Source organism: Amblyraja radiata, chromosome 16, assembly GCF_010909765.2.
Source record: "Amblyraja radiata isolate CabotCenter1 chromosome 16, sAmbRad1.1.pri, whole genome shotgun sequence".
NCBI classification, from domain to species: domain Eukaryota; kingdom Metazoa; phylum Chordata; class Chondrichthyes; order Rajiformes; family Rajidae; genus Amblyraja; species Amblyraja radiata.
This window is the reverse complement of record NC_045971.1, coordinates 20777546-20804238: the sequence shown is the minus strand read 5'-3', so window position 1 is coordinate 20804238 and position 26693 is coordinate 20777546. Positions and strand designations below refer to the sequence as shown.

Below are 26693 nucleotides of genomic sequence, written 5' to 3'. Positions count from 1 at the left end.
ATAGCCCCAGCTGCCCACGCCACCCCTGGCTCATATTGCCTCCCTTGCCGCTTGCAGACCGCGCCTGCCGCTACTACCACCACCTACCCACACTCCAGCTGCTCATGGCAAGCATCGAGTCCGCTGATTCTCGCCTCTCCCCCGGCAACTAGCAGGCCAAGGCAGCAACTCACCTGGATTCCAGGCCCATTTCCGGACCGAGAGCCTGAAGAAGAGTCTCGACCCAAAATGTTGCTTTTCCATGTTCTCCAGAGATGCTGCCTGACCCGCTGAATTACTCCAGCACTCTGTGTCCTTTTGTGTATTAACCAGCAACTGCAGTTGTTTGCTTCTACTCCTTATGCAATGATAGTACCTTACTCATTTGTAGAGGACAATCAGCAATAATGAACATCATCCCACCCCTCCCCACTATGGTCTGTTATAACAAGGGTTTATTGTAATTAACATAGAACATAGCACAGGAGCATGCTCTTCAGCCCACAATGTCCGTGCTGAACATGATGCCAAGTTACACAAACCTCCTCAGCCTGCCATGTCTCTCCATTCCCTGCATATCCATGCACTTACCTGAATGTCTCTAAAACACCACTATCATATCTGCCTCACCACCATCACAAGTCAAGTCAAGTCACATTTATTTATATAGCACATTTAAAAAACAACTCTCATTGGCCAAAGTGCTTTACATTTGTTATAAGAATAGCACAACAAAACAAACTACATACATATATACATGTAGCCCTCACTCAGAGGACGTCAGGAAAGGCTTGGGAGTATAGATAAGTCTTTAGTCTTGACTTAAAAGAGTCAATGGAGGGGGCAGTTCTGATGGGAAGAGGATGCTGTTCCACAGTCTAGGGGCTGCAACCGCAAAGGCGCAGTCGCCCCTGAGCTTATGCCTAGACCGTGGGATATTCAGCAACCCCAAGTCGGCCGATCTGAGGGGCCTGGAGGTGGAGTGGTGGGTGAGAAGACTTTTTATGTAGGTGGGGGCAAGACCATTGAGGGCTTTGTAGACATGGAGGAGTATTTTGAAGATTACCGCGGAACCGCACAGGGAGCCAGTGGAGAGAGGCCAGGATCCGGGTGATGTGGTCCCTTTTTCGGGTGCCCGTCAGGAGTCTCGCTGTGGCGTTTTGGACCAGTTGCAGGCGGGACAGGGAAGATTGTAACTACTGCTGATGCCAGTGTAAAGGGAGTTGCAGTTATCTAGGCGGGAGGAGATGAATGTGTGGATGATCTTTTCCAGGTCATCAAACTGGAGGAATTGTTTTATTTTAGCTATCATCCGAAGCTGAAAGAAGCTAGCTTTTATCACGGCATTGATTTGTTTGTCAAATTTCAGTGCTGAGTCAAATATCACGCCAAGATTTTTGACGTGAGGTTTGAGTAGTGGGGTAAGGCTTCCAAGGCTGCCTGCTATCATTTTGATTGAGTCCGAGGGTGGGGGGGGGGGAGGGGGAAACTACCTTTCAGGGTCCCTACCTGGTCGGAGAGGCAGCATTTCTCTGGGCTGCAGCTTCGACCCGTCCTCGCGGCCTACCAGCGGGCCTGGAGCGGCGTTTCCTGTCGCGGACCGCCCAGAACCTCGGCTTCAGCGGCGGCACAGCACTGGAGCGCTATCGTGGAGCGGGCGATGCCTTGCCTGGGTCGCTGCGCTGGAGCTCCGGTGAGCTGAGACCGCCGGGTAAAACATCGCGGAGCTGCGGGACTGTGGAGCGACCAGCTGCGGGCGGCGGCGCTGAACTTAACATCGGGAGCCTGGGATCTCACGACGAGATCACCAGTTGTGGAGCTCCAACCGTTGCGGCCTTGTTGGCTTCGGAAGCCGCGGCCTCCAGTGCGGAAGCGGCCGTTCCAGGGTTCCCAGGCCGCTGTGAGGACTCTCCCGACGCCGGAGCAACACCACCCGGCGAGAACGGCCAGGAACATCGGGCCTCCGTGAGAGGCAACTGTGGAGGCCTCAATAGGCCCGACTATGGGTGAACTGGGGTTGGGGACTGGACTTTGTGCCTTCCCTCATGGTGGGAGCCATGGTGGAGGAATGTTCTTTGTGTTTAAGACTCTCATTGGTGTTATGTCTGTATTCTTTTTTTGTGTGCTGCAAAATGGCAAAAAGCATTTCACTTCATTACACCTCGGTGTATGTGAATGTGACCAATAAAATACCTTTTCAAGGGCTTTTGAGAGGAAAGGCAGTTTAGAAATGGGTCTGTAGTTGCTTGGCAAGGTGGGGTCGAGGTTAGGTTTTTTCCTGAGTGGTTGGACCACCGCATGCTTGAAGCAGGTAGGTACAGTGCCAGTGGCCAGAGAGCTGTTGAAGATGGCGAGGATGCTGGGACCAGCTGTTGTAATGACGTCCTTTAGGAGGGCAGAGGGGACAGTGTCGAGGGGGAAGGTAGTAGGTTTCATGGTGGTGATCAGTTTTACAAGGGAGGGTAGAGTAATGGATTGGAAACTGTCTAATTTTGAATAGCAGACCAATGAGACAGCCAGGTCACGGGTGGGAGGGGAAATATTTGTTCTTATATTCTTTACCTTGCTGGTGAAAAATGTGGTAAATTCCTCGCACTTAGCAGGGGACCCAGTTAGGCTGGTGCTGGTGGCAGGACAGATGATGGAGGTGATGGTGCTAAAAAGGACCTTGGAATTTTGTGCGTTTTTGGAGATAAGGGTGGAAAAATATTTAGTTCTTGCAGATTTTACTGCTTCCTGGTATTTGTCAAGATTATTTTTCAGGAGTTCAAAGGAAATTTGAAGCTTATCAGATTTGTACTTCCGTTCTGATTTTCTGCATTCTCTTCTTAGGGCTCTGGTGGTATCATTGAGCCACGGCTCGCCTTTAGGCTTAGGCTTTTTCATTTTAAGAGGAGCAACAGAATCCAGGATGGAAGAGCAGGTATTATTGATTAAAGAAATGAGGTCGTCGGTACTGAGGTGAGGGGTGGACGCCTCAATAATGCAGATGTCGGGGGCGGCTATGAGAGCCTCAGAGAACTTATTGGCTGTCGTGGAGTTAACGTAGCGGGAGTAGCGAGCAGGGAGATGGGATTTTGAGGGAGAGAAAGGCAGAGATATATCAAATATAATAGCACTATGATCAGATAGGCAGGCATCAATAATATCTGTGTTACAAGTTGGGAGACCAGACGAAAGCTCTAGGTCTAGTGTATGGCCAAGTGTATCACAGTGTATCACATCACTACATTTAAAAAAAGAACTTACCCCGTACATCACCTTTAAGCTTTGCCCCTCTCACCGTAAAGCTATTAAGGTATTAATCCATGTTACCAATGAGCTGACAGCTGAAATTACGTATGTTAGCACAGAAAGTAGGGTATTTGTAAAGTGTCCAAATTTAGTTTGTTTTAATGTTTTCTTGGCCAAAGGCAAAATTGTTCCCCAACCACAGAACAAGATTCCAATAGATATCTCTAAATGGAATTAATTTCCTCATGAAAAGAGCTCATACTGAAAGAATTAGTTTCACATTTAAATTACAAATTACCCTCTGAAGGGAGATATTGGCAGCTGTATTATATCATTCTCTCTTTTTTCCAACTGCAGCACAGAACAGCAGGCAGATAATGCGAATGATATTTAAGAAAATGGCCTGTTTAATGAATAATGGCAATTCAACGGTGACGTTTGTTACTCATTTCATAGAATCAAGAATCATTGAAGGTTCGATTGACCTGTGGTGAGAAGTAGTGCGGCAGAACCAAAATATATGAATTTACCAGGAGATGTTAAATCGAGCTTCAGTGATGATGTGAATTTTATTTGTATAAATGTTTCAGCTGTAGGAGACAGTCTGGAGAGGTAATTTGAGATGGGCACATAGTTTGGTCGGCATCCTTTATGTGGCGACTCTTTGCATACCTTGTGCATGCAAAACAGAATCTCACTGTGACTTGTCACATGTGATAATAAAGTATCATTCATTCATTCCATTATACAGGGAATAGAGAGATATGGATCACGAGCAGGCAGTGGAGATTTAGTTTAAATCGGAATCATGTTTGGCATGGACCTTGTGGTGCTGAAGGCTGGCTGTCTGATCCTGTGCTGTCTGAAGAAGGGTCTTGACCTGAAACGTCAACCATTCCTTCTCTCCAGAGATGCTGCCTGTCCCGCTGAGTTACTCCAACATGTTGTGCCTATCTGGGCTGGACTGATCTATATTCCAATGCAAAGAGCTGGCTCAGTACAGGAAATCCTTACATATGCCCATTGCTTTCACTTTGGGGATGGTTGCAGCACAATAATATTTTATTTTTTGTTTATTATGTTATTTGACCAGTTATTGCTTGACAAAATGGCATAGAGGCACACAGCATGGAAACATGCCCTTTGACCTATTTTGTTCTTCCTGACCAAGATGTCTCAACTAAGCTAGTCCCATCTGCCTGTGCTTGACCATTATCCCACCAAACCTTTCAAACCCATACACCTGTCCAAATGTATGTTAAGTGTTATTATTGTACCTGCCTTAACTACTTACCCAGGCAGCTCATTTCAAATGCCCGCTACCTTCTGTTGGGGAAACGGGTTGCCCCTTGGGTTCCAATAAAAAATGTTCCCCTCTCACCTTAAACTTATGCCCTCTAGTTCTTGATTCCCCTACCCTGGGAAAAAGACTCTATGCATTCACCCTAACCATTCCCCTCATGATTTTATACCTACAGCCTCTTGCGCTCCAAGGAATAAAGTCCTAACCTTCCCAATTTCTCCCAATACCTCAGGCCTATGAGTCCTGGCAATATCCTCTTAAATCTTATCTGTACCCTTTCCAGCTTAATGACATTGAATTCTAGTTTCACGACATGAACACTTGGACGTGCAATCACTGTCGTTGAACGTATTAAATATAGATCCAGCCTAACAGTATTTGAGTTTATTTCGCCCGCTTGCATGTACCATTAAATGTAACTACAACCCCGACCCACTGCTATCAGACTCTTGAATGGAACTAAAGATATATTCCCAAACTTTCAAACTGCCTCATTGTAGTCCTTGTCCTTTTTTTAATCTCCATTTTCTCTGGAGCTGTAACTTAAAGTTGTTGACTCCCTCCACCGTCATCCCGCTGATAAAGACAGGTGCACGGTCCCTTGGCTTTCCCATCCTGAAGTCAACGATCAGCCTCTTGGATAGACACAAAATGCTCGAGTAACTCAGCGGGACAGGCAGCATCTGTGGAGATAAGGCAGAGATAGTAGATACAATAGAATCTTGATTAGTACGGGTGTCAGGGGTTATGGTGAGAAGGCAGGAGAATGGGGTTAGGAGGGAGAGAGAGATTGGCCATGATTGAATACAGACTTGATGGGCCGAATGGCCCAATTCTGCTCCTATCACTTATGAAGAAGGGTTTCTTCAGACTCTGAAGAAGGGTCTCGACCCAAAATGTCATCCATTCTTTCCCTCCAGAGATGCTGCCTGTCCTGCTGAGTTACCTCAGCATTTTGTGTCTACTGTGTGAACCAGCTACACAATTGTGATTCCTACACAATCAGTTTCTTGGTCGTGCTAATGCTGAGAGCAAGATTGTGCACTCTGTTTCCTTCCATTTTTTCTTTTGCACTACCCATTGTACATGTGTGTGCTATGATTGTATTCATGCATGGCTTGATTGGCCTGTATATCACGCAACACAACGTCTTTCACTTTACCCGTAACAATAATAAACCAAACCACTTTCACTGAAATTTGCTGAGTTGCTCTTTTCCCTCATAGAGCTGAACCAAGTCATAATTATGTCAAATTACAAGAGATTCTCGGCAGGAGCATAACAGCTTTTTTGCCACCAAATTCTGGAGACCAGTGAAGTATCTCCATACCTGCTGGCTTTGCCACAGTGGTTAATTTCTAACAGAGGACCTGTTTCAGTACATTTGACAGATATCATGTGAGCTGCACAGTGGCAGATTTGCATAACTTACAGATAAAATGTCAGTGTCATAGCTTCACAGATGTTACTGGAATTAGTAAAACCAAGGCAAGTTGTGCAGCTTTGAAGACATTCTTCAGTAAAAAGGCAAATATCTTCTCAGCTCCTCAGCCCCATCTTCAAGTTGCCTATTTTTATGCTATCATGGCAAGAGTGTGGGTGTACCTTGAGGAACTTTGTACACTGTGTGGTTTGAATGTTCATACATTGTTCTACCATTCATTCAGTGAAAGATACTTTATAATCACATGTGATATGTCACAGGGAAATTCTGTGTTCAATGTAGCCCCAATGGTCCCCTCTTCCCTCTCGGTGGCCCCCACCCACACTGGGTCCCTCTTTCCTTGTTACTTGCCTCATGGAACAGGCAGACAAGAGTCCAATTACCCCACAGTTAAGATTAAAGTCAGTCAAATACCCCAATGGTTGTCTATAAAGAATACAGGAATAAAATTTGTTCTTTGTGTAAAAAGGTACCTTGAAAATGGTGCTGTCTACGGGAAGTGACCAGTTCTCATCCTGACATGGGAGAGCAACAAACTGCGTAGGACAGAACTGCAGAGGCGGGTTTAAATCGAAGATAGACACAAAATGCTGGAATAACTCAGTGGGACAGGCAGCATCTCTGGAGAGAAATAATTATTTTTCTCAAAAGATGCTGCCTGTCCCGCTGAGTTACTCCATGGGAGAGCAACATGTACATTGTGTGAAAATCACCAGGCACAATAGTTTTGTGAATCCCGTGTATGACTAATAGTGAATAATGGTGTTTTGGGGTCTAGGTGAGAAATTGCATGCAAATTGATGGCACTTAAATCTGTCCACAGGCCATGATGTACACATCTGCAGCATTAAGCAATCGGGTTTTACATTAATTAATTATGTGATTGATTACCGGACATCAGTCCAATGTTATCTTTGTTTCACAGTACAGTAGCTATCATATCCTGGTTATACAGCTTTGTTTCGGGGCTGTGCATGTATCAAAGCATGCTTCATGGTTTATTACTCCTCACACATTGGGATCATTATGATCCTTTAATTAGTTTCTAACCATTTCTCCTGTACAATATGAACACAAGAAGATGCAAGCAAAACACATAGTGCTGAAAGAACTCAACGGGTCAGGCAGACTTTATTGGAATGAATGGATTGGCGACGTTTCAGGTCAGGATCTTTCGAGAAGGTTCCCAACCAGAAATATTGCTTTAAAAGAGTATGAAGAAGGGGCCTGACCCAAAACGTCACCTATCCATTTTCTCCGGAAATGCTGCCTGACCAGTTGAGTTACTCCAACATTTTGTGTATCTCAAAATTATTGTCCGTCCATTTCCTTCCACTGATACTGCTTGACTTGCCGTGTTCTACCAGCACTTTTTATTTTTTATTTTTTTTACAATGATACAATTTATTTGTTGTCATTTGAACCTCATTGAGGTTCAGACGAAATTTGGTTTCTGCAGTCATACACACAATAGAAGAACCAAGACACAACACAATTTACACAAACATCCATCACAGCGAATCTCCTCCTCACTGTGATGGAAGGCAAAGTCTTATCTCTTCCCTGCACTCCTCATTCTCCTCCCGATGTCAAAGTCAAAGCCTCCGGCGGGTGATGGTAAATAAGTCCCGGGGCCATTTAAAGCCGCGCCGGGCGATCCAAGGCCACGCTCCGGGTCTTGATGTTGGAGCCCCCGGCGGGCGCTAGCAAGTTCCGCGGCCATTTAAAGCTGCACCAGGCGATGTAAGGCCCCGCTCCAGGTCATTTTCAACCCTGCGACACGGGCTGGAGAATCCGCGTTGTGGGAGCTCCGAAAAGCGGTCTCCCACCGGACCCGCGAGCTCCCGATATCACAGTTCACCGGGCCGGCGGCTGGAGCCTCCGAATCTCCGGGGTCGGGCCGCTGCAGCGCACCACCACAGCTCCTCCCGCTCCGAACTCGGCCAGCTCCGCGATGGTAAGTGGTCCACAGGCTCCGCGACTGGAGCCCCAGGTCGTTCCGGTTGGAGGCCGCTCCACTGTGCTAGGCCCCAACGACAACGGAGACCCGACAGAGAAAAGGTCGGGTCCACCCTACAGGAAAATATTTTAAAAGTTTCCCCACCCCCCCCGCCCCCCCCCCACACATGCCCAGTTAAAAAAAACACTATAAACTACACTCAAACGAGACAAGAAAATTAAAAAAAGACAGACGGACTACAGAGGCCACTGCGACATGAGTCGCACCGCCCACCCAAGATTTGCTCAAGATTTCATAATCTGCAGTTCCTTGTCTGTCTACAAGAAAGTACGGAATAGGAAGAGGAGTAACTCTTCGAGCCTGTACCACACCTCATCAAACTCAGGGCTGATCTTTGACCTCAATGGAATTTTCCTGCGCTATTCCCACATCCCTTGAAATTGATGATTGATATTTGTTTTGAATCACCTGAATGACTAAACTTCATCAGCGCTGTGGGGTAGAGAACTCCAAATATCTTCCTCCATCTGAATGTGGATATTTCTTCTCATTTCAATCCAATTCAATGGTTATTTTTGAAGCAGAGACAGATGGATTCTGGATTAGTACGTGTGTCAGGGGTTATGGGCAGAAGGCAGGAGAAAGGGATTAGGAGGGAGAGATAGATCATCCAGGATTGAATGGCGGAGTAGACCTGATGGGCCGATTGGCCTAATTCTGCTCCTATCACTTATAACCTTATGACCTTATTTTGAGACTGTGACCGTGGTTCTGGACTTCTCAGCCAGGGGAACAATCCTCCATGTGTCAAATTCCTTTAGGGTTTAGGTTTAATATTGTCATGTGTACAGAGGTACAGTGAAAAGCTTTGTTTTGCATGCTATCCAAACAGATCCGCTATACCATACTTAATGCAGTCAGGTCAAACTTAAGTACCATAGATAGACCAAAGGGGAATTATACAGAATGCAGAATATAGATCTTAGCATTGTAGCGTATCAGTTTCATGGTCTTATAGAAACAAGGAACTGTAGAGAGACAGAAAAAGCTGGAGTAACTCACCGGGACAGGCCGCATCTCTGGAGAAAAGCAATGGGTGACATTTCAGGTCGAGACCCTTCTTCGAGTCTAACAGATTTTTCGTGCTGGAAACCTGTACCTTCCAAATTAAGTGCATGTGTGAAGCCCCTGTCCCACTTTCCCGAGTTACTCACGAATTCTCCCGAGTTTTCCCTTTGATTCAAACTCGGAGAATGTCCATAGCGAGGCCATAGGAGTCCGTAGATATTCCGTAGTGGCTCGAAATGCCAGCCGTAGGTACTCGGGGCATCAGGACGTTTTTTCAGCATGTTGAAAAATGTCCACGAGTAAACAAAATAGCCCCGTGTACCTACGTCTAGCATCCCCGAGTTTGAATCAAGGGGAAAACTCGGGAGAATTCGTGAAAGTGGGACAGGGGCTTTACATTAATGAAGCAAACGGCATAACATGACGCTGGATACTGAGTATTTAAATTAAATCAATGTTTTCTTGGCGTTGGTGAGCAAATGATCTATGGCCTGTGTAACGTTTATCCAATGTTATCTGACAATGAGTTAAGTTGTGCTCTAATTACATTTTGTACCTTACCATGGAAATGAATCCCTTAAATAATAGAGCAGCAAAACGACACAAAGTGCTGGAGTAACTTAGCAGGTCAGGCAACATCTCTGGAGAGATACTATTATAAATACTATTGTTCTCATCAAAACACTGCCTGTCTTTGATTGCGGGTGCCTAATGAGTGGTAGCATAATGCAAATCCCTGGGATTTGCTTCCAGGACAGTTCTGTTGTGTTAACACAAAGGAGAGAGAAAGCCGGGTTGTTTTCAAATGAAATAGAAAAACAATTTATTTACATTTTTCTATTTTAAGCATTAATTTATATGCTTAATCTTTGTCACAACCATATCAAAAACAACAACATAAAAAATAAACATATATCAATCTACATAATCTAGGTATAGTAATCTGGCCACTAGAGTTTTAAAAATCTAATCAAAGCAAGACTTGCATTAAAGAGAAATGCTCGGTGTCTTTGCAGCTCTGGTTGAGGGATGACATTTGCAGGGTTTAACCCGAATAGCATAAGATCTAACAAACTGCTCGTATCTTATGAACCTTCAAAACCTTTGCAATGTTGAATTCATCAATGTCCATTTTTTTTCTTATTTAGTTATATTTATGATAAGGCGCAAAGGCGGGGGCCAGGGAAAGCGGGGGAGCGCTGTCTGAAATTCACACCCGCGATGATGAGGAAGGTAAAAGACGGCTGCACAGTAAGTCCTTCAGAGAGCGCAGGTGGGGGGGGGGGGGGGGCGGGGGGAGTATGCGGGAACTTCCCTCGAACATGAAGGAGAGTTCCAGTGACCTCATAGGACCTTCTAGGACCATGTGTCGACCATGCTGCGAGTTTGAGTCGAGGGCAAACTCGACTAAACTCGCAGATTAGGTCGCCGCAGTGGGACTGCCCCTTTACTTGATTATTGCAGAACGTACTTTAGAAGACCAACGCACATTGCAGCAGTTGGAGGCGGGTTTGGATTCATACAGGAATACTCATTTGAAGTAACTCAGCAGACCAAGCAGGAGGACATGAAAAGGTGGCGTTTTGTGAAGGGTCCTGACTTGAAACGTTACCTTTGCATGTACTCCAGAGATGGGACGGCACAGTGGCGCAGCAGTAATGTTGCTGCCTTACAGCTCCAGAGACCTGAGATCGATCTTGACTACGGGTGCTGTCTGTATGGAGTTTGCACGTTCTCCATGTGACTGTGTGGGTTTTCTCCGGGTGCTCTGGTTTCTTCCCACACTCGAAAGACTTACAGGTGTGTAGGTTAAATAGCTTAGGTAAAATTGTAAACTATCCCGAATGCGTAGGATCGCTAGTCATCTTGGACAGTGGGCCGAAGGGCCTGTTTCCACGCTGTATTTCTAAAGTCTAAAGATGCTGTCTGACCTGCTGAGTTACTCCAGCACTTTGGCGGGAGCGTCCCACTCTGTCTCTCTCTGTCTCTCTCTCTGTCTCTCTCTCTGTCTCTCTCTCTGTCTCCCTGTCTCTCTCTGGCGCGCACACACACACACACACACACACACACACACACACACACACACACACACACACACACACACACACACACACACACACACACACACACACACACACACACACACACACACACACACACACACACACACACACACATCCTCTCTCTGCACATACTCTTGGACACTTCTCTGCAGCAATCCATCACTTTAGACAGGTCTTTGGTGGTTAAACATTGTGGATTTCGGGCTTGGTTCTTCCTAGAGCCATTTATCTACATATCAGAGCTCCCTTCTCAGAGACAGTGGACATCTGTCTTCACTTTGGTCAAAGAATTTACAGTGCAACTTGCATTGTGCCAGATAGCATGATGAAGTTGTTTGAGCCTGGAGGGCATATGTATTCATCAATGTCTGCTCAATCCACCTCGATGGGAAATTGATTGTTTCTGGCAGAGTTCCCAGGAAGAGAATGCACAGTAGCTATTAGGAAATTCGCATGAGTAATGTCTATGTCTGTTGACCTGCCGTCAGCTCGGTGATGCAGTGCGCTGTCTATTTTCCTTCAATCAAACTGGTTTATTAACATTTTCAGTTTGCGCAGCAGACTCTTGTCACCTTCTGCAACCTCTCTGTAAATGAATCCTTCTTGAGGTCAGGTCGATCAAATGCCTAGCTCTCTAAAGCACAGAGATACCCCCTTCCCCATGGTCATGTTGCAATGTGCAATTGGCTTCATCTGCAGGAATGTCTATGTCCCCAACTGATGGGAGGAGACAATTTGCAAACATTTTCGGTATTATTTAGTGCTTTTGGTCTCAACTTCATTTCTCTCTTCATAACGTGCTGCATAATCTATAATCTGTTTAATAATCTATATTTGCCTGTGCTCCTCACTGTTCTGATGCCATTTATAGTGGAAATTGTTTCTGATTCCAGCAACGATAAACTTTAACAGCACTGTGCTGAGTAGATCAGCATTCAGTTGGGTTCATTTTTTAAATTTTGTTTTGAGTTCAGTGGCTGAAGTACAGCCATTCTTACTTATTGTTTAAACTCAAACAGATCAAGTCCTTATCTTCATGCTTAGCAACATGCTTATGCGATTTTTCTCTCTCAAACACTCTTCTGTTGTCTCTGTTTCATTTCCAATTCATTCTCGTTCCTTCCATCAGTACATGAGAGTGTGTGGAATGTGTACATGAGTGTACATGGGGATCGACTGGTGTGCAGAGACTTGGTGGGCCAAAGGACCTTTTTCATACTGCATGATTATATGATAATTTCAGTATTGGGTGGACAAAGAGAATGTTCAAACTCCACACAGACAGCACCTGAGGTCAGGATCGAACCTGAGACTCTGGTGCTGTGAGGCAGCAGCTCTACCGGCTGCACCACCATGCCATTTAAAGTTGTCTTCTTGCTGCACGTCTCCTATGCTGCGAATCTTCTCATTTTTCTTTTTGTTGCTCTGTATGTGCCCATATGTTTCTCACCATTTTGTTCCCTGGACACAGAGATCGGGAACCCGACCAATTAACAACCTCTCGCCATCTGTTATGAAAATATTGTCAAGCTCTCATTTATCTTTGTCCACCCTACACTGAAAATATCATATCATCATGCAGTATGAAACGGGTCCTTTGGCCCACCAGGTCTCTGCACACCAGTCAACTCCCATGTACACTCATGTACATGTTCCACACACTCCCTTGTACACATTTTATTCTCCGCACATCCACATTGCTTTCCATCAGATTCTACCATTCACATACACACTACAATTTGCAGTGGCCAATGAACCTATCAAAGCACAAGTCTGTAGGAGTAAACCAGAGCACCCAGAAGAATCTCATTTGGGAGAATGTGCAAACTCCACAGTGAAGCATCACCTGGGATGAGGATTGAACCCTGAAACTGTGGGGGTGCTGGTCATTTGGCTGTGCCACCGTGCCACCCCAAGTTGTGAGCAACTGACTGGTATGTAATCAGTCTCTGGAGTCTCTTGCACCAATGTTTCTTCTTTGTAACAAAGCACCTTTGCTGAACTGGGAGATATTTGGCATGAAGGTTTGCCTTGCGTTTCCGTATCATTTTAAAATGACAAATCGGGCAATGCACTATTGAAACTTTAATACAATCTGAGGAAATAATACTTTTGCAGTTCAAGCAGAACAACTAAACTGAAAGCACAGCACACATTAAATATTAAATATTGAAGAAGGATCTGGACCCAAAACGTTGTATGACCATTCCCGCCACAGATGCTGCCTGCAGCACTTTGTGTTTTCCAGCAACTGCGGTTCCACACCAAATGTGACTGACTAGCCCCGTAAGGATTGCTAAGGAAATGAAGATGGGTCAGAACATTGTTAATGAAATTAGCTGTACTTGCTTTTGATTACAACACTTTATCCTTTTTGGGACTAAGAACTCAGCAGTTATTTTTCAACACAGCTTTCTAAATGAATCTTTGTAGTAATCTTAGTGAGTACATGCAGAGTGCCTTCCTCTTGAAGAGAAATCAATAAACTTTGCACAATGCCATCATTTGGCACTTGATTCTCCTCTAACCAAACAACTATAGTCATTAACTCCCCCTTCCTTTAAATATTTATCAATCCTGCCAGCGTCAGCGGGGCACGAGAATAATCCTGCTCAACGTGAAGGAAAACTGCCTTTGATCAAGGTTTACATTGTCACTGAAATAATTGCTTTGTTTTCTACAGTGGTCTCTGTTCCTCAGGGCAGGGAGAGGCACCAAGCTGGTACCTTCGATTTTCCAGCATCTGCAGTTCCTTCTTAAACACCAAGCTGGGCAAATTTGCCAGAGGCAGCTCGTGGTTCACTCCTCACCGCCTGAGTTTGAATAGGAGATGAGGTAAAGCCAGTCATATCTCCACTGGAGAAGACCTGGACAAATTGGAACAAGAGTTGGCCCTGCAGCATCTGCAGTCTCCTGTGTCTCATGTATAGATCGTACCCTCTCTCCTGCAGAGTAAATAGCAAATTGCCAGGATTTGCTACATCCGACGAGCCATTCTTAGTGGGTCATCGGAACCAATGGCTTTGAATAGTCTAAAAGCTTCCTTTTTGAATTACAATCTCTGCTGTAACACCTCTGCTCCTGAAATCCTGACAGATTTAAGAATAAAGACGTCAGACACCAAAGAGAGTCACAAAATGCTGGAATAACATTGTGACAGGCAGCAGCTCTGGAAAGAAGGAATGTAAGATGATTCGGGTCGAGACCCTACTTCAAACAGACCCAAAACGTCACCCGTTCCTTCTCTCCAAAGATACTGCCTGTCCCATTGAGTTACTCCAGCATTTTGTATCTCTCTTCGGTATAAACCAGCATCTGTAGTTCCTTCCTACACACGTCAGACACCATCGCTTCTCAATAAATTAACTTGGTATATTTTCCTCATAAATTTCAGAGGTCCACAACCATTTTTATAACTCCCGACTGTACTCTCTCAAGTTCAATATATCCATTTTGTATTATGCAGTAGTTGTTCCTGCACTGTTCCCATGAATGGGGTTGATCAGTAGAAATACTGGGCGATGAATCGGTGAGAGATTGGTCTGCATGATTTATAATGAGATGATCATTCCGCACATCCATCAACCATACGAGGACGGGGCAGTCTCTGAGAATGTATCTCCTTGTGACAGGAACAACAATAAGTAGATTGAGCACTCAGATAGAAAATCTAGTTTAAAAAATCTAAACTCCACTGTGTGTTGATTTTCAACACAGCTCAGAATACAAAGGTGCCCTGATATTGGCATTTATCCTACAGCAAGTGGGCTCATTGCGAGAAGGAAGAAGAGTGATTCGGCAGTCGGATTGTGTGTGAGGGGACGGGAGGAGGGGTGGGGGTTGGAAAGAGGGAAGGAGCTGACTTAAAGTCTGTTAAATTTTACTGAGAATAGACACAAAAAGCTGGAGTAATTCAGCGGGTCAGACAGCATCTCTGGAGGAAAGGAATAGGTGACTTTTCGGGTCGAGTCCCTACTTCAGACTGGGAGACAGGGGAAAGGGAAATGAGAGATATAGAGGATGATCCAGAGGGATACAGAACAAATGAATGAAAGAAATGCAAAAAAGTACCGATGATAAAGGAAACAGGCCATTGTTAGCCGCGGGCTAGGTGTAAATGAGATAGACTGTGAAACTCCCCAGGAAGACATTGAAACTAAAGGGCCTGTCCCACTTGGGCGTCATTTGCGCGTCACGCAGGTGGCGTGCAAAGATTTTGTGAATCCCAAAATCCTGGGGCACCGCGCGCAACCGCGTGTCACTGCCTACGCCACCACGCCTCACCATGACACGTCGTGACACGTAAATGATGTCGCGTAAATGACGTGCAAATGACGCCCATGTGGGACAGGCCCTTTATACACAACTAGGGTGGGGGAGGGACAGTGAGAGAGAGGTGATGCAAGGGTTACTTGAAGTTAGAGAAATCAATGTTCATGACACTGGGTTGTAAGCTGCCCAAGCAACTGTTTCTTTACCCTGCAAGGGCTTCTGTGCAATCCACCCAAAAATGTGCACCTAATTACCACTACGAAACCAAAGCAAATTGCACTATCTTAAAAAAAGCTGATTGATTTAATGCAATTCCCTTTGTGTATTTCAGTCCTGAAGGAGCCATACATTGTAATTTCCATGGGCATCAGTGAGACGAGGGACAGTGCTCCACCCTGCATCATAGCAGCAACTTCTCTGTAGTTATGGAAACAGGAGCCACAGTATCTGCAGCAGTGATATAAACCAGCACGCAGGCCTTTGTTATTGTAATGGAACATATAGCAATGGAAATAGAAATATTTGGGAAGGTACATGGATAGGAAAGGTTTAGACGGATATGGGTCAAACACAGGCAGGTGGGACTAGTGTAGATGGGACATGTTGGTTGACGTGTGCAAGTTGGACTGAGGGGCCTACAGTATGCTGTATGACTCTTGGGCTGTTCTATGGAATTTTTTTTACAGTAGTATTGCAGTTACTGATTTATTGTTTTTGTTTATTATATATTATCCATATATAATATATTTATGTTTACAGGCCTGTGAAGTTGCTGCAAGTAAAAATTGCACTGTTCTGTTAGATGATTAAACACTCTTGACTCTTGAAGAGGGGGTTTTGTCAATTCATCTAATAGAATAAAAATGAAACACATTATACCATATGGCTTTTTCACAGGGAAAGGCAAATTTGTCACCTTACTGAACTCTGACATTTAGAATTCTAGATGCAACTTTAGTTTGCCAGTCTTGTCAGCGTCTTATCCTTCATAATCATTGAAGACCTCTACTAGTTGTCCTGAAGTTTATCTTTCAACACAAACAAATTAGATCCTCTTTTTGAGTGTTTGCGACTGATTCATGTTTTAAATTACATTTCTTGTTAAGTAGATTCAATCTGCTGCAGATTACTACTGTATTTTAATCAAGAAGAGGGATAAATACTGCACGTGTACTTCATCGGGGAAATGGGTTAAGGTAATCAGAGTAAGTCACTCACTTCCTCGAGTTGAGATATAGATTACTCATGAAAAAAGACAGGAGGTGTACGGGCGGCACGGTGGCACAGTGGTAGAGTTGCTGTCTTGCAGCGCCGGAGACCCGGGTTCGATCCTGACTATGGGTGCTGTCTGTATGGAGTTAGTGCGTTCTCCAAACTCCCCCGAGTGGGTTTTCGCTGAGATCATTGGTTTCCTCCCACACTCAAAAGACATACAGGCTTGTAGGTTAATTGGCTTGGTATAAGTGTAAATTGTCCCAAGTGTGTGTGTAGGATAGCATTAATATGCGGGCCGAAGGACCTGTTTCTGCACTGTATCTCTAAACTAAACTAAACTAAATTGCTGGAGTAACTCAGTAAGTCAGGCAGCATCCTGCAGAACATTAATAGGTGTCGTTTTGGTTCGAGACCCTTCTTCAGACTTTATTTCTACGTGGAACTGCAGGTGTGGTTTTAAAAAAAAGACACAAAGTGCTGGAGTAACTCAGCAGGTCAGGCAGCATCTCTGGAGAACATGGATAAGTGACGTCCTTTCTGTCTTTTTACAGTGCATTGTTTCCCTCTAGAGACTATTTATCACTATCTTAACCTTTACAGTACAAATTTGTGTAAATATACAGCTTACAACCCTTTGGTATGAACATTGAATCTCCAATCTCAGGTTCTACCCCACTATCGTGTCCCGCCCAACCCGCTCCAATGTGCACGCATTTCTCCCACCGTTACCACCTCAACAATCATCCTGCCCCTCCCCCCTTCTTCACAGTATCACCTCACCTTCTTTTTCTCAGGCTCTAGATTTCACTCCCTTCCTCTCCTTATCTGACACATTTTTCATCTCTAATCTTTATCATTCACTCTATCCTTCAACCAAACACCCCCCCCCCCCCCCCCACCACGCACCTGTATCCATCTATTATTTGCCAGGCTTTGCCCCACCCCACCTCTCTTCCCCAGCTTTCTCCACCCCCCTACTCCATCAGTCTGAAGAAGAGTCCCAACCCGAGACATTGTCTGTTCATTCCCTCCACAGATGCTGCTTGCTCCATTGACTTCCTCCGGCACTTTGTGTTTTGCGAAAGTATACAAAGATCAGTCTTAAAAGTTGCAATTGATTACCATTGATAACGTTTTACGAAGAGTGAGAGAAAAAAAATTCTACATTTCATCCATGGATTCCGTAGACGAGATCTGAAGATCCCTTTCTTACTGAGAGGGATATTTTGTTTATTAGACAGCAGCGTCAGTTGAATCATGAGATTTAGTTGAATGAATGAATGATATCCTTATTTCGAACGATTAAAAAAAAGAAGAAAAGAAAAGATGAAAATGAATAAATAAAAAGAAAATTATATATATACATACATATATACATAAATACATACACACATACATACATATACATGTACATATATACATACATACATACATACATACATACATACATACATACATACATACATATACACATATACACATATACACATATACATAACATATATGTACATATGAAACAGAATTTCGTTAATGGTATTGTATTGTATTGTATTGTATACATAAATTAAAAAATCAAAAGCCAATTTCAACATAATACACATTAGACTCGTTCGAAAAGGGATAGGAAGAAGCCTATGCTTGTCAAGTCCTACCCCCATTCTTCACCATTAACAAATGCAAAATTCAATAAAATAAACTAAACAGACAATTCAAATAAAACTACTCCAATCAAGCTATTAAGAAAAAAAGAACAAAAAAAGAAAAGAACAAAAAGAACAAGCATCATTAACATCTGTGAGATTTACATTCTCCTTCCTCATTACTGTACTTTTCAAAGATATATCTTTTGTACATTTTTTAAAATTGCATTATATTCATACTTTGTTTAATCGTTTCGTCAAGACCATTCCACAAAACCACCCCACAAATGGAAATACACATACTTTTTAAATTGGTCCGAGCATAATGCTGTTTCAAGTTTAGTTTCCCTCTAAAGTTATAACCCCCCTCTCTGTCTTTGAACAGTTTTAGTATGTTTACAGGTAGCAGTTTATTTTTTGCTTTATAAATTATTTGTGCAGTCTTAAATTCTACCAGATCCTTAATCTTTAAGGTGTGTAATTTTAAATACAGTATATTGGTGTGTTCATGATATCCTACATTGTTTACTATACGAATAGCTCTTTTTTGTAGTGTGCTTAGTGATTGTAAGGTGGTTTTGTAGGTGTTGCCCCATACTTCCACACAGTAATCTAAATACGGTAACAAAAGTGAGCTGTACAGAATATACAGTGCTCTTTCATTCAAAACATGCCTTGCTTTCCCCATCACTCCAATACCCCGTGCTACTTTTGCTCTCACATGTTTTATATGGGGTTTCCAGCAGATTTTGTGATCAAGAATCACACCCAGAAATTTATTTTCATACACTCTTTCTATTTCAACATTATTTATCATTACTTTTACTTGTGTATTTATTTTGCGTTTTCCAAACAGCATAAGTTTGGTTTTGTTTAAATTTAATGAATTTATTCAAATCAAACCATGTTTTTAGTTTTTAGTAATTACTGCTGTGACCACCTCCAAAAGCTGCTGCAAATTGTCCCCATCACAGAAAATATTAGTGTCATCTGCAAATAACAGAAATTTCAAGACGTTTGACACCCTACATATATCATTAATATACAAAATAAATAATTTGTACGTGAGTGAGCTGATTTAATGAGTAGACACAGTCAGTAACCTAAGGACCTGCTGCCCACAGTTGGGATGTGTACGCAGTTAGCTCACCACATCGTTAGGCTCCGCTCCTTGGAGCGTGATTATATCACCAAAATTCTTTCCGCAAAAATACTAAACAGCAAATAAAATAAAGTGGGCCAAGGATATTGGTATTTATGTTGCAAGCATTCAGCTGTGTTTGTGTGAAAATTCAGTAAAATACTGAAGATCGTTACCAACTGTTATCAACCTTCATCAACTTCACGTCTAATATCCATCCTGCACTCAAATTCACTTGGACCATCTCCAACATCTAACTACCGTTTCTGGATCTCACCGTCTCCATCACAGGAGACAGACACTTATTGACCGACATCTACTACAAACCTACTGACCCCATAGTTAGACCCCTAGATAGACGACACTTCTTCTCACCTTGCTTCCTGTAAAGACTCTATCCTCTACTCCCAATTCCTCTGTCTACTCCACAACTGGGCCCAGAATTAGGTTTTCCATACTTGATCATCGTAGATGTTCTCATTCTTTAGGAAACGGGGGTTCCCCTCTTCCATTATAGATGAGGCTCTCACTCGGGTCTCCTTGATATCACGCAGCTCCGCTCTTGATCCCCCTCCCCCCCATTCGCAACAAGGACAGAGTCCCCCTTGTCCTCACCTTCCACCCCATCAGCCGTCAAATACAGCATATATTTCTCCATCACTCGCCACCTCCAACGGGACCCACTACTAGCCATATCTTCCCATCTCCACCCATTTCTGTTTTCCACAGAGACCGTTCCCCCCCAACTCCCTGGTCAACTCGCCCCATCCCACCCAAACCAGCCCCTCCCCAGGTACTTTCCCCTGCAACTGCAGGAGATGCAACACCTATCCCTTTACCTCCCCCCTCGACTCCATCCAAGGACCCTGACAGTCTTTTCAGGTGAGGCAGAGGTTCACTTGCACCTCCTCCAACCTCATCTACTGTCTCCGCTGTTCCAGGTGTCAACTTCTGCACATCGGCGAGACCAAGTGCAGGCTCTGCGATCGTTTTGCTGAACACCTCCGCTCAGTCTGTCGTAACCTACCTGATCTCCCGGTTGCTCAGCCCTTTAACTCTCTCTCCCATTCCCAATCTGACCTTTCTGTCCTGAGCCTCCTCCATTGTCAGAGTGAGGCCTAGTGCAAATTGGAGGGACAGCACCTCATATTGACTTCTCTAACTTCAAATAGCCCTTGCTTTCGATCGCTCTCCTCCTTCCAGTTCTCCCACCAGTCTTACTGTCTCCGACTCCATTTTATCTCTGTCCCGCCCATTTCACTGACATCAGTCTGAAGAAGGGTCTCGACCTGAAAAGTCACCCATTCCTTCTCTCCAGAGATGCTACCTGTCCCTCTGAGTTACTCCAGCATTTTGTGTTCTACCCACAATTACCTTTATTGGGCTAACGTAGACAGTCTGATGTTGTTTAATATTCTTTACGTAGGAAGTACAATAATTTATCCTTAGCATTTGGTTTGCTTTCCCCGAGGCAAGTTTCCTTAAATCATGTTGATACAAAATAACATTTTATCGTGACCTAAAAATGTAAAGTGCTGGAGTAATTCAGTGGGTCAGGCAGCTTCTGTGGAGAAGGTGGCATGGTGGTGCAGCTGTAGAGTTGCAGCCTTAGAGACCCGGGTTTGATCCTGACTACAGGAGCTATCTGTACGGAGTTTGTATGTTCTCCCTGTGACTGCGTGGGTTTTCTCCGGGTGCTCCGATTTCCTCCCACACTCTAAAAACATATAGGTTTGTAGGTTAATTGGCTTCTGTAAATTTTCCCTAATGTGTAGGATAGTGCTAGTGTATGGGGTGATCACTGGTCGGCGCGGACTCGGTGGGACGAAGGGCCAGTTTCCACACCGTATCTCTACGGTCTAAAAGTAAATAGGACCAATGTGAAATGGGCCACCCATTGCTCGAGCAACTACTCATAAAAAAGGACAACATAAATCAGTCGCTACTGTATCTTTCCCCATATAGCAGTGACCACCTTTGCATTAGAAACTTCCCAAACCATAAATAGTATGGCACAGTAGCACAGCTTGTAGCGCCAGAGTCCTGGATTCAATGCTAAGCTCGGGTGCTATCTGTGTGGAGTTTGCACTTTCGCTCTTGACCACACATGCTTCCTTCAGGTGCTCTACTTTCTCTGCAAATACCAATGTCGTGCAGGTTGTTGGATAATTGCCCCCTTGTGTGGGTGGGTAGAATCTGGGAGGACCTAATGACGAATAAATGCAGAACAGTACAGCAAGGGTGAAGGCCCTTCAGCCCATGATGTCTGTGCCAAACATTATGCCAAGATTAACTAATCTCATGTTCCTACACCTGATCCATATCCCACCATTCCCTGCATATCCATGTGCCGACCAAAAGCCTCTGAAACTCCACTATCGTATCTTCCTCCAACACCACGCACACCTGGCAGCTTATTCCAGGCACCTTTAAATCTTTTCATCCTCTCATCTTAAAGCTGTATCCTCTACTTTTGTCATTTCCACCTGGAGAAAAAGGTTCTGATTACCCTATCCATGCTTCTCATCATTTTATGTACCTCTATCAAATCTTCACTCAGCCTCCAGAGATCTAGAGAAAACAATCCAAATTTGTCTAACCATTTCAACTAGAAAACGAGGAGGAAGGGGTCTAGAATTCACCGATGTGAGAATATGAAAAGAAAATGAGATTCATGAAGGATGGTTAGCAGGCACTCAGCAGGCGGAAGCTGAGTCCATGCTAACCATCCTTCATGAATCTCGATGAATCTCTAAAACCATCAGGCATTTGCAAGGTTGAATCGTGTTTTGATATATTTTCTATCCCTGTGTGGTTGATCATCCAAAAATAATGGTGAATTATACTGAGAGTAATTAAATTGTTATATTACATTATAAAATTATAATAACAGTCTGTGCACCTTTGTAAGTGAAACATACTCAGTTTTTTCATTCCTATTGTTAAGGTAATATGGGCTTTGGAGCATATGCCTCATTTATTCAGAATGACCGTGCATCGTGTGGTCAATTAACAAAATAAATCTCTGACAGCTGGCTCCAATTTATACTGGATTATAATCACCATTCCTTGTTAATGAAATGTTTTTATTACCTTCAGTAGGAACAATGCTTTTGGTTGGTGAAGTCTCCACAAATTATTTTCATTTCTGTGTCAAGGGAAGCAACAATGTCGGGTAGATTGGGTTTTTTTGGTTCCAAGTATTGTAATTACTTATAAAAGAAAAAGAACGTTGGGAGTTTATTTGATTTTTTTTCTCATGGCTGGTAAACTCTTAAAATGTCACCTGCAAGATGTAATAGAGCAATTGCAATCACTCTGTGGATGCACGACTTCAACTCAGCTGCGCAACTCTTGTCAGCCTGACCAGATATATAACATCAGTGGCGCAGCGGTGGATTTGCTGCCTTGCATCGCTAGAGACCTGGGTTTGATCTTGACTATGGGTGCTGTCTGTATGGATTTTTGTACATTCTCCCTGTGACTGTGTGGGCTTTCTCCGGATGCTCCGGTTTCCACCCACATTCCAAAGATGTGCCGGTTTGCAGGTTAATTAGCTTCCGTAAATTGTCCCAAGTGTGCAGGACGGAACTAGTGTACAGGTGATCGCTGGTCAGCGCAGACTCGGTGGTTGAAGGGCTTGAATCTTCGCTGTATCTCTAAACTAAACCCATATTCCAGAATACCAGCACAAACTTCCTAGGGGCAAGCGTTGATAGTTTTCCTGTTGCGGCTACTTCAATATTGAGGCCAATGGGTAAGAATTCCAGCAGCTCCTCTATGCAACCAAGACCATTCATTGTTGGAGGTGGCTTGCTCCTTAAAACTGCTGCAGTTGCATTTTAGTTTTTGAATGGCTACATATGTGAATTATTTTAATCTCTGATGAAGGAGGAATAATTATGCTGTATACAGAAGCCATGCTGAATCAACTTTATATTAAACCCCTTCTGATAAGGTGTAAAGTGAAGGTATAGCGGCAGTGTTAACATTTGCAAAGAACGTGATCTTTTCCCATTAACCAATCTTTTCTTGTTCTCATGGTTATCATCTTCTTTCGAAATTGTCTTGCTTAATTATTTTTGATGCCGGTTTTTAAGCCGTGTTTCTAATCCCCATTTCCCTCCGCATGACTCCTCTTCCCATTTGTCCTCGATAATAGTGTCTCGCTCTTCTACTGTTAAGCCTTTCAGCTCATCGCTAACAATTATTATGTCATCCAGTGCTCTACACATCAGTATTCCAAGGTTGCATTCAGGAAATTATCAGGGTAAAATGCAACTTCACTCTTTCAACATCTGATAAAATATTTATTTGCAAAGTAATCCATTGGGTTTGACAGACATCTCATTGACTCTTTCGAAGGCTAATAAATAAGAATGTGCACTTTGATTGATTTAAACTGTCAACTCAAAGCCAAAGAAGTCAGGAGATCGAAAACTTAAACCAGTTACTGTGTGTGCATACAGGATTGAGGTTGGCCACGTATATGCAGGGAATGCAAGGCACTGGATATTTTTCTCTGTTATAGGATGGATAACTAACCCACTTATCCTCGACTGGAATGAGAATTAGATTGTCAAAATCGATGGAATTTAGAGGGAATTGAGATGCTTAAAGATGAAGTTGCCTTTTACCTCTCCACGAGAGATGTCAGTGAATGTGTATGTCTTCCCCTTCAATCACACATGTCACACATTGAGCTTTCTATTCCGTCAGACTGGCAGGTTTTATTTCCTGTAAGGAATGGCAAAGATGTATTTCATTCCATTTCACAAAGCATTTAAGAAATCATAATACTGGATGTTCTTGGGTTAAGTCAAGTTTAAATGATCTATGTGTGATGCCATGTTTGATCAATCTGCAATTAAATGGCACGGTGGCTGCTTCTGCAACATCTTTATTTTCAGATTGGGTTGGATGGGGCTCATAACCTCATCGTGCATCATCAGGCAATTCTTGAATATTCAAGGACACCTGGAGTGATTGGGATCAAATTAATTCTGTTGATAAACACAGCAAGTACCGCAGGAAATCCTTTTATTAACCTTAAAACATATTTTATCTTTCCACAAGCTTTCAAACAGGTCCTAATGTAAAGGAAAACAAAAACAGCTGGATTGGACTGGGTGACACAGTGGCACAGCTGGTAGAAATCCTCTCGCAGTGCCAGAGACCTGAGTTTGATCTTGACCGCGGGTGCTGTCTGTGTGGAGTTTGTGCATTCTCCCTGTGACCGCATGGGTTTGCTTCAGGTGTTTTGGTTTCCTCCCACATCTCAAAGAGCTGCTGCTCTGTAGGTTAATTGGCCCTCAGTAAATTGCCCGTAGTGTGCAGGAAGTGGACGCAAAGGCAGGATAACTTATGTGAGCGGCTGATTTATGGTCGGTGTGGACTCGGTGGGCTGAAGGGCCTGTTTCCATGCTGTATCTTTCAATCCATCAATTGAAAGGAAAATTAAAACAGGCTACACTTGCTGGCAATCTGAAATAAACACAGAACATGCTGGTGAGGCAACATCTGTGGAATGAAATACAGTGTTGCTGTTTCAGGTAGAAGACTCTGTTAGTTATGAAGCATTAACTCTGTAACAGATGCCACTTGGCCTGCTGAGTGTTTCTAGTGTATTCTGTTTATAATTGTAATTACTGATTTTGTTTAGCTTCAGAACCGGCTCAGCTGGTTCCTTATACCTAACAAGCTGACTTTGCCCAATGGAGCATGTCCCTCATTGTCCAGGTGGAATTGGAAAGATATGGGGTGAACTTTAAAACATCTCCCTGAACTGAAGGCAATGAAATGAAATCCAGGAATTTCTGCCAGACCCTGTGGATTTGACTCTGTGTGATTTGTAAACAGCTTCAGGTATGAGTGGGTCGGGGAGTGCAATAATATTGTAACTTCCTGAGAACACTGTAGAATCAAATGAAAAATTACTTCCGAATTGCTGATCTCTGGCCTTTGAAGTGTAGCCTCGACGTATTTGGAGCTGTTGACACAATGCTGTGGCACACGGGTGACCTTATTCATGTAATGTGTGGATGCTGTGTTTGTAAATGAGTGTTGACACTGCATTAAATAGGAAGTGAAGCGCGGAACATGTACGTTTTGTTGAGAGGATTTGCTTCAATGTTTTAACACCTGGGAAACATTGACATAAGCTAGACACAAAATGCTGGAGCAACTCAGCGAGACAGGCAGCATCTCTGGACAGAAGGAATGGGTGACGTTTCGGGTCGAGACCCTTCTTCAGACATTTCCTAAACATTGACGTAAGTCCTTTTGAATAAATTGTTAAGAAAAATGTGAAGAAATGGCTGGCTTTATGAAGAAATAAATTTGCACAAGTTATGAAGTTTGAAGTGAGAAGAAACAGAATTCAGGATGGATATCGGTGAACATAACAGAATAAAAACACCCTTCAACTGGATTACAATAGGTAGAGAGATTATTATTTAGGCAAAAGATAATTGCAAAATAGAAACGTAGAAACACAACCATTCGGCCCTTTGAGCCAGCACAACCATTCGGCCCTTCGAGCCAGCACAGCCGTTCAATATGATCATGGCTGATCATCCAAAATCAGTTCCCCGTTCCTGCTTTTCCCCCATATCCCTGATTCCTTGAAAATGTGTTTGAATCTTCTTCCTAAACAACGATTTTATGGCCAGTGTTCATAAGTTGGCTGGAACAGAATTAGGCCATTCGGCCCATAACGTCTACTCCGCCATTCAATCATGGCTGATCTATCTTTCCCTCTTAACCCCATTCTCCTCCCTTCTCCCCATAACCCCTGACACCCGTACTAATCAAGAATCTATCAATCTCCACCTTACAAATATCCTTGACTTAGCATTTACAGCCCTCTACCTGTCCCGCTTAGCATTTACAGCCCTCTCCCTGTCCCGCTGAGTTACTCCAGCATTTTGCGGCTTCATCATATTTTCTGATTGGAATCCCACCCTATCATTCGAATAAACATTTGTCGTTTTAAATAATTGCTATAAAACATTGAGTTTAAAAATCTGTTGTGGAGGACACCATTTAGATTAATTGATTGAAAGTCTGAAAATTAATTCATGGATATAGGCCATTCAGCCCATCAAATCCACACTGACCATCCATCAACCATTCCCATTAATTCTACATTAGCCTATTTTCTCATTCACTCCTTACAAATTCGGGAAAGGTATACAGAGACCAACCTAAAAAAACGCATGTCTTTGGGCTGTGGTTGGAAACTGGAGCACCTAGAGGAAACCAACGTGCTCACAGGGAGAACGTAGTAACTCCACACAGACAACACCCGAGGTCAGGATCGAACCTGTGTCTCTGACTCTGTGAGGCACCAGCTGTTCCACTGTGCTGCCCCAT

General features: G+C 43.6%; 1 protein-coding gene and 1 long non-coding RNA gene across 2 annotated transcripts in view; one reads left to right on the top strand and one right to left on the bottom strand.

The window, feature by feature from the left end:
• mpp2 (membrane palmitoylated protein 2) overlaps positions 1-26693 on the top strand; it is a 507220-nt gene that overhangs the window by 255252 nt on the left and 225275 nt on the right.
• Positions 162-19632, bottom strand: LOC116982029. The gene is made up of 3 exons (XR_004414333.1): positions 19510-19632; positions 13327-13329; positions 162-173 (listed from the first exon to the last, which is right to left on the bottom strand). It is a non-coding gene; the product is annotated as an uncharacterized LOC116982029 (long non-coding RNA).